General features: G+C 56.6%; 1 protein-coding gene across 2 annotated transcripts in view; it reads left to right on the top strand.

Moving 5' to 3' along the window:
- The first annotated feature begins 590 nt into the window (after positions 1–590).
- The window catches only part of CDHR2 (cadherin related family member 2), a 52,108-nt gene continuing 45,834 nt past the window's right edge, over positions 591–6,864 (top strand). For both annotated transcript variants that reach the window (XM_010346626.3, XM_074390672.1), the window contains exon 1: positions 591–703. The gene's annotated coding sequence lies outside the window, so the exon portion shown is untranslated. The remainder of the gene's footprint in view (positions 704–6,864) is intronic.

The raw sequence follows: 6,864 nt of genomic DNA, 5'->3' as shown, positions 1-6,864 counted from the left end.
GACTCTGTCTCAAAAAAATCAATCAATAAAAAAAAAAGATAATAATAAAGAGCCAGCCCGGAGGTGAATAAAACCCCTGTAGACAGATGCCTTTTGAGGGTCTCAGTGGTGGTCAGATCAGTCACTTATTGTGGGTTGTCCAGGCTCAGATAGCCCCCACTCCGCCATGAGAACCTCACAGGGGCTGGTTTGGCCGCTTGGTGACTGACTGAATATTACACTGTTTCGCCACTTCCCCCTCCTGACTTAATTCTCCATTTGTCCACAGATGCCCTGTCACTGCACACTTGTAGCAGGGAGGGGACAGGGGCCCTGGCATCACATTCTGGCTGTCACCATCCCCGTCTCCAGGCTGCCCAGGGCTGGACCTTGTTCGCAGGTCCTCTGGGCTCAGGGTCGGCCAGGCAGGGTCAGCCAGCCCCGTCCCCTGTGGTCTAGGCCTCCAGCCCCAGGAGCACCATGAGCTCTGATGCCTTGGCTCCTTCCTCCTGCCCAGGCTCCAGCTGTGCTCAGCACCTCCTTAGGAGTCGGCCCCCTCCTGGGAGGTGTGGTCTCTGGCAGGGTTAATGATTGCTCAGTGGCGGCGGAGATGGTGCCAAAGTCTGCCGGCCACATAGCCGCAGGCCCCAGAGGGTGCCCACCTGTGCGCCGGTGCCTATCTGGCGCCTGTCTGCCAACCACCTCCACGGCGAAGGGGACACAGGTAGGGGACCACCCAGCCCAGCGGGGGTCTCTGGGCCAGAGATATGCATTGCGGGCTGGGGAGTTCCTAGGGCCAAGGCAAGCTTGGAGGTCCTTAAAGTCTCCCCTGCAGCTGCAGGGGCCCGGGCAGGGGTAGGGGGTGGCGGAGACAGTGGAAGTTGTATGCTGGATGGGGCAGACCTGGGGGCTGATGGCCAAGTCCTTGCGGGATGAGTCTTCACAGGATGGAAGGGAGGCAGGCGCCCAGGGAGAGGAGGTAACCGGCCTGGCCAACTTCACAGGAGCTCAGGGGGTGAGGACAGAGAAGCTGACGTGGGCTCCTACCCCACAGGCTTTGTTCACATCCCAGCTCCACCCAGACTTTGGTGGGCTACTTAACGCTTCTGGGACCTCCATTTCCTCATTTATCAAATGGGGCTGAGAAGAGTTCCAGAAAGGGCCTCAAGGGCCCTAGGGCGGAGGTGGGCATGTGTCCTGTGAGCCAGTGCTAGGAAGTATCGGTAGGGACTGACCCAGGCCGGCCCTGGCTCTGCCCAGTCCGGGCCCTGCACATCTCTCTGCCGGGGTAGAGGAGGTGGGGACCCAGCTGAGTGCCGGGCCGGCCTGAGTCACTCAGGCAGGCATGCATTGGGTTGGGCACCAGGCACAAGGCAGGGTCCCAGTAAGCACCGAGGTCCTGCCGATGGAAACAGGGCAGGGCCGTGTGTAGACTCCATGATTTTTATCCTCATCCCGTTTCTTAGCAGGGGAAACAGAGGGCTGGATAGGGGAGAGGGCTTGCCTGGGGTTGTACAACCAATATGTGAAATGTTGGCATCTGAACCCAGGGCTGTGTGACTCCGTATGTGTCTGCCGGGCCAGGCGGCCTGGGCCAGAGGCACTGGGAGGGAGCGTGGCTGGGAGCCAGGTGGTCAGGTCCCACATCCTTACTCTGGGCACCCAGGAGTGACTGGAGCCCGCCCTGTAGGTACAAGCACGGCCTCCTGGATCAATGGAGCCCAGACCAAGACTTGCCAAGGGACCGCTGGATTTGGAGGCAGCCCGGGTCTAACCTGCTGCCCCTGACTCACCCATCTCTGGGCATCTGTGAACCTTGATTTCTTGGAATAGTAGGATAGGATAATTCCTGCCTGGAACAGCTGTGAGAAGTAAACGAAACAGCAGAAGGGAAAGCGCATGGCGAGCTGGCCGTGTGGTGGCTGAGTGCACCCCGGGGGCCTCCTCACACTGGAGAAGGACCCACTTCCCCCCAACCCCGACCTTCTGGAGGCCCCGGGCAGGACTGGTGTCCTCACTCCCAGTGGCTCCAAATTCTAGAAAATCTCGGCACTGTGGACTGCTCTGAGCTGTGGCTGAAGCCCTGTCCTAGGCTGAAGAGCGGGCACCTCCTGGGCCAGGTGGGACTGGTGAGGATTTCTGGAGACTACGCATTTCATGGCATGGCGGCCAGAGCCTCCCTGACTCTCCTCTGTGTCCTTTTTGGTCCTTTCCCAAACACTATTTATTTTGAGATGGAGTCTTGCTCTGTTGCCCAGGCTGGAGTGCAATGGTGCGGTGCAGCCTCTGCCTCCTGGGTTCAAGCGATTCTCCTGCCTCAGCCTCCTGAGTAGCTGGGACTACAGGCATGCGCCACCACTCCCAACGTGTGTGTGTGTGTGTGTGTGTGTGTGTGTGTGTGTGTGAAGGAGTCTTGCTCTGTCCCCCAGGCTGGAGTGCAGTGGTGTGATCTCACCTTGCCGCAACCTCCACTTCCCAGGTTCAAGTGATTCTCCTGCCTCAGCCTCCTGAGTAGTTGGGATTACAGGTGCCTGCCACCACGCCCGGCTAATTTTTGTACTTTTAGTAGAGACAGGGTTTCACCATGTTGGTCGGGCTGGTCCAAGCACTTTTTGAGAGCAGGGAAAGAACAGGAGTGGCTGGAGGGCTTGGGAGCAAGGATGCAGTCATTTCTGAAAGGTAGGCAGTCCCCATTTTTCATTATTTTATTGTATTTTTATTTTTTGAGACAAGGTCTTGCTCTGTCACCCAGACTGGAGTGCAGTGGCATGATCTCGCCTCACTGCCCATCTACTGGGCTCAAGTGATCCTTCCACCCCAGCCTCCCAAAGTGCTGGGCTGTGTTTGCTCCTTTAAAAAATGAGAACTATTGAACTGGACGGTGCCCCCACACCTGGCCAATAGTTCCTTTTTTTTTTTTTTTCTGAGACAGAATTTCACTCTTGTTGCCCAGGCTGGAGTGCAATGGCGCAATCTCTTCTCACTGCAGCCTCCGCCTCCCAGGTTCAAGTGATTCTCCTGCCTCAGCCTCCTGAGTGGCTGGGATTACAGGCATGTGCCACCATGCCCAGCTAATTTTGTATTTTTAGTAGAGATAGGGTTTCTCCATGTTGGTCAGGCTGGTCTTGAACTCCCGACCTCAGGTGAACTGCCTGCCATAGTTCCCATTTTTTTTTTTTTTTTTTTGAGAATGGGGTCTCACTATATTGCCCAGGCAGGTCTCAAACTCCCGGGCTCAAGCTATCCTTCTGCCTCTGCCTCCCTAAGAGCTGAATTATAGGCATGAGCGAAACCCACCACCATAGTTCCCATTTTTAAATGCAGCAAACCATGGAAAGAGCCCCAGGGTATGGTTGTGCAGTGACTTGGGGCAGGGGAAGTTGGGAAGCCTGTGCGTTGGCGTGAAGCTGCCCCAGCAGGGAGAAGTGGTGACTGTCCTCAAGTCCCAGCCCAGGGACAACTCCATTCACTCCTTTTCCATTTGCACCTTGCTCCTGCCTCTTGCTGGGGTACCAGGAAATTAGGAGCCCAGAGGAGGGGCCATCAACTGCCTGAACACAGCTCCACAGCTGACCTGGGCCTTACAGAAGGGAGAGAATTTGCATGTAGGCAGAAGGCAAAGAAAGGCATTCTGGGCAAAGGGAACGATTTGAGCAAATGATGGAGGAAGGAAAATGCAGGGTGTGGACCGAGGACAGGAGCATTCAACACCACTGGACCTGAGAAGCAGGAGAGAGCAGCTGGGTGGAAAGCAAGACCCAGGACCTCCAAGGACCTCGCCTGCCAGGCTGAGGGGCAGACAGCGTGTCCTGTAGTCAGTGGGAGCCATGGAGGAGGTTTGAGCTTGGGAGTAACAGTGCCCAGGATGGGGCAGGCCATCCGTGTGCCGTCCGCAGCCCGCACGGACACTGTGCATTCTCCCCAAGTGACTGAAGCCAGAGGTGCCTGCTCATCCTGATCACGAGGAGGCAGGAGTGCAAGAAACCCAGGGCCAACCCCAGCAAGGCAGGAGGCAGGCGAGGCAGGGATGTGGCAAGAAAGAGCACTAGCCTGGGAGGCAGATGGGCTGGCGCCTCCGTTCTGCCTCCGACAGGCTTGGACGCGAAGCCCGGCCTCCTGCACTCGCGTCCATGTGCATGAAGGGGGTCGATGAAGCCAGCAGTTCCTTCCAGGAGGACGGCGGGGCCCAGATGCAGGGGAGAGGCTGGGCACACGCATCACACAGACGCAGAGGGGCGTCGCTGTTGCTCTGAGTGGGGCTCCACAGGCTTCTTGAGGACCCCGTCCTGCCCCGGGAGATGGGGAGCACGGGAGCTGGGAGACACTTCCACGAGGGAGGAGCATGTTGAGTATGGGGCAGGGGATGTAGGGGGAGGTCCCCACGGTACTGGTTCGGGCTATTCTCTCTCAAAGTTCTGCGTCTGTGGGCTCAGCGTGGCTTGGGGGGAAACCGGAGAGCTCAAGAAGGAAAACCCAGGAGCCTGGGGGAAGGGAGAAGGCACAGGCCTGGCTTGGGTTCTGGTCTCATTGCTGCCGGCTGTGCCTCACCCTTTCCCCACTCGGACCTCAGTTTGCTGAGGACTAAATGGTAATTAATGGGTGCAAAGTGCCAGCCCCGGCACACGGCCCTTCCTTGCCAGTCCCATTTTCCTCTGGGATTGGAGGAGGGACCCTGAGGGCAGGAATCTCCTGTCTTGCAAGCTGGACCCAGGGGAACTTTGTAACGATGATGAATCCACCTGGCGTACCTGCTGGCTGCACACCTAGTGACTAATGGTCTTGTGGCAGTTGACTCATTTCTGAAGGACAGAACGTGAGAGAGAGAAGTGATGAGAGAATGAGGTCCCACATTGCAGCCTCAGAGCGATGCCAGGGCTGGATGCATCCAGCCTGGATGTCCACCGCCAACCCTGTCACCACCACCTTCTCCCTCCCACAGCTGTCACCTCCACCAGCTCCACCTGTGTCTCCACCTTCATCAGCATGTCCCTCCCCACTTATCCCCACCAGCACCACCCCTGCCCCCAGGGGATCCCTATCTGATCTTGGATCCTGCCTCTATGACAGCCTTACTCACTGCCCCTGTTTCTAGCGCTATCACGTCGCCTGGAGGGCGTAGCTGTACCCAGATCGCTGTCCTGTCTCACTGAGGACTGTGGCTCAGCTCTGCGGGGAATGCTGAGGACTGAGAACCCACTAATTCCCCTGAGCAGCGGGGGCACATCTGCATTTAACAGTCTGGCTGAGTGCAGCCCTGCCCTCCAGCATGTGGGCTGTCCCCAGCTGTCATCTCTGGGGTTCTTGGCAAGCCAGCATTTTCCACAGCAACTTCCCAAGGTCTCTGGCTAGAGTCATATGGAAGGTAGCACCAGAAACAGCCCCAGGCCTCCTCCACACACAGCCTGGCCCTGCCCGTTCTGCTCTGACCTCTGTACGCAGTCTTAGAGCCTGTCGAGCATGGACGGTCACCAGGGAAGGAGGAAGCTGCTTCCATGGTGACTGCAGGGGGAGGAGCAGACATAAGGTGAGGACAACCCCACAGAAGGAAGAAGGTTTGCACTTGCTGAGCACTTATTGGGTGCCAGGGACTGAGGTGGCACATTCTTATCCCCTTTCATCCCCTGATGCCTACCCTCATCATTTACTGGGGTTATTATTCTCTTCACAGTGGTGGGAGTGTTTAGAGGACAGTGAACTGCCCAGTGACGCTCTGCTGCTTGTTGGGTCTGGAAACTCAAGCCAGCCTCTTTACCTCTCTGAGCTTTATTTTCCCCATCTGTAAAGTGGGTAGAATGGTACCAATCTAAAAGAGGTTTTTGCTTGTTTGTTTGTTTGTTCATTTTGAGATAGAGTCTCACTCTTTGTCCCAGGCTGGAGTGCAGTGGTGCGATCTCAGCTCACTGCAACCTCCACCTCCTGGGTTTAAGCAATTCTTCTGCCTCAGCCTCCTGAGTAGCTGGGATTACAGGAGCCCACCACCACGGCCGGCTAATTTTATAATTTTAGTAGAGATGGGGTTTCTTCATGTTGGCCAGGCTGGTCTTGAACTCCTGACCTCAGGTGATCTGCCTGCCTTGGCCTCCCAAAGTGCTGGAATTACAGGCGTGAGCCACCGCGCCCCGCCTCGAAGGGTTTTTGTGAGCATGGCATAGTGCCCGCCTCAATGTCTGGCAGGCAGTAGGCACTCCCTCCATGAGTCTCTCGCTACTTATCGCCATCATGTTTAACGGTTGCCGTTAAACATCCCACCCGGGGCTTTCTTCATCATTGCCTGTGTTTCATGTGACAGTCACTTCAGTTGCCCATGATTATAAATAGTCACTCATGCTGAACAACTTTCTACAAAAGGAGCTTCTTATTTATGTTAGTTGGATGAATATGTCAAGAGGGCAAATATTTTGAAGTTTGGGGTCCACATCTGAACTGGGGTTGTCTCCACTCACAAGGGCCCCGGGGCCACGCGAGGGCTGCCTCCTCCTCCCTGCCTCAGGTAGAGGCGAGGGCCTTGGGCGTGGAGAGGCGAGTGGCTGTGAATCCCACTCCCTTTCAGCTGTGAGGGCCTCCGCGGAACACACCCAGCAAAAGCCTCTTTGCTCAACTGCAAAATGAGCTGCTGTGAAGATGAAATTCTATGAACCCCAAATATTCTTCCTCCAAACTACAGCCCGGCTCTTGCCTCTTCTCTCCAGCCTGCTGCCCCCAGTCCAGCCCCGTGTCACGCAGCAGCCAGAAAGGTCTTAAGAGGAAATTAGCCCCGGTCACTCCCCTGCTTAAAACTCTCAAATGGGCTGAGTAGGTGGCTCACGCCTGTAAACCCAGCACTTTGGGAGGCTGAGGTGGGTGGATCACCTGAGGTCAGGAGTTCGAGACCAGCCTGGCCAACAT

The sequence above is a fragment of the Saimiri boliviensis genome, chromosome 20, assembly GCF_048565385.1.
Source record: "Saimiri boliviensis isolate mSaiBol1 chromosome 20, mSaiBol1.pri, whole genome shotgun sequence".
In the NCBI taxonomy this organism is placed as follows: domain Eukaryota; kingdom Metazoa; phylum Chordata; class Mammalia; order Primates; family Cebidae; genus Saimiri; species Saimiri boliviensis.
The sequence above is the reverse complement of the archived record's forward strand: the minus strand, read 5'-3'. Positions and strand labels throughout refer to the sequence as shown.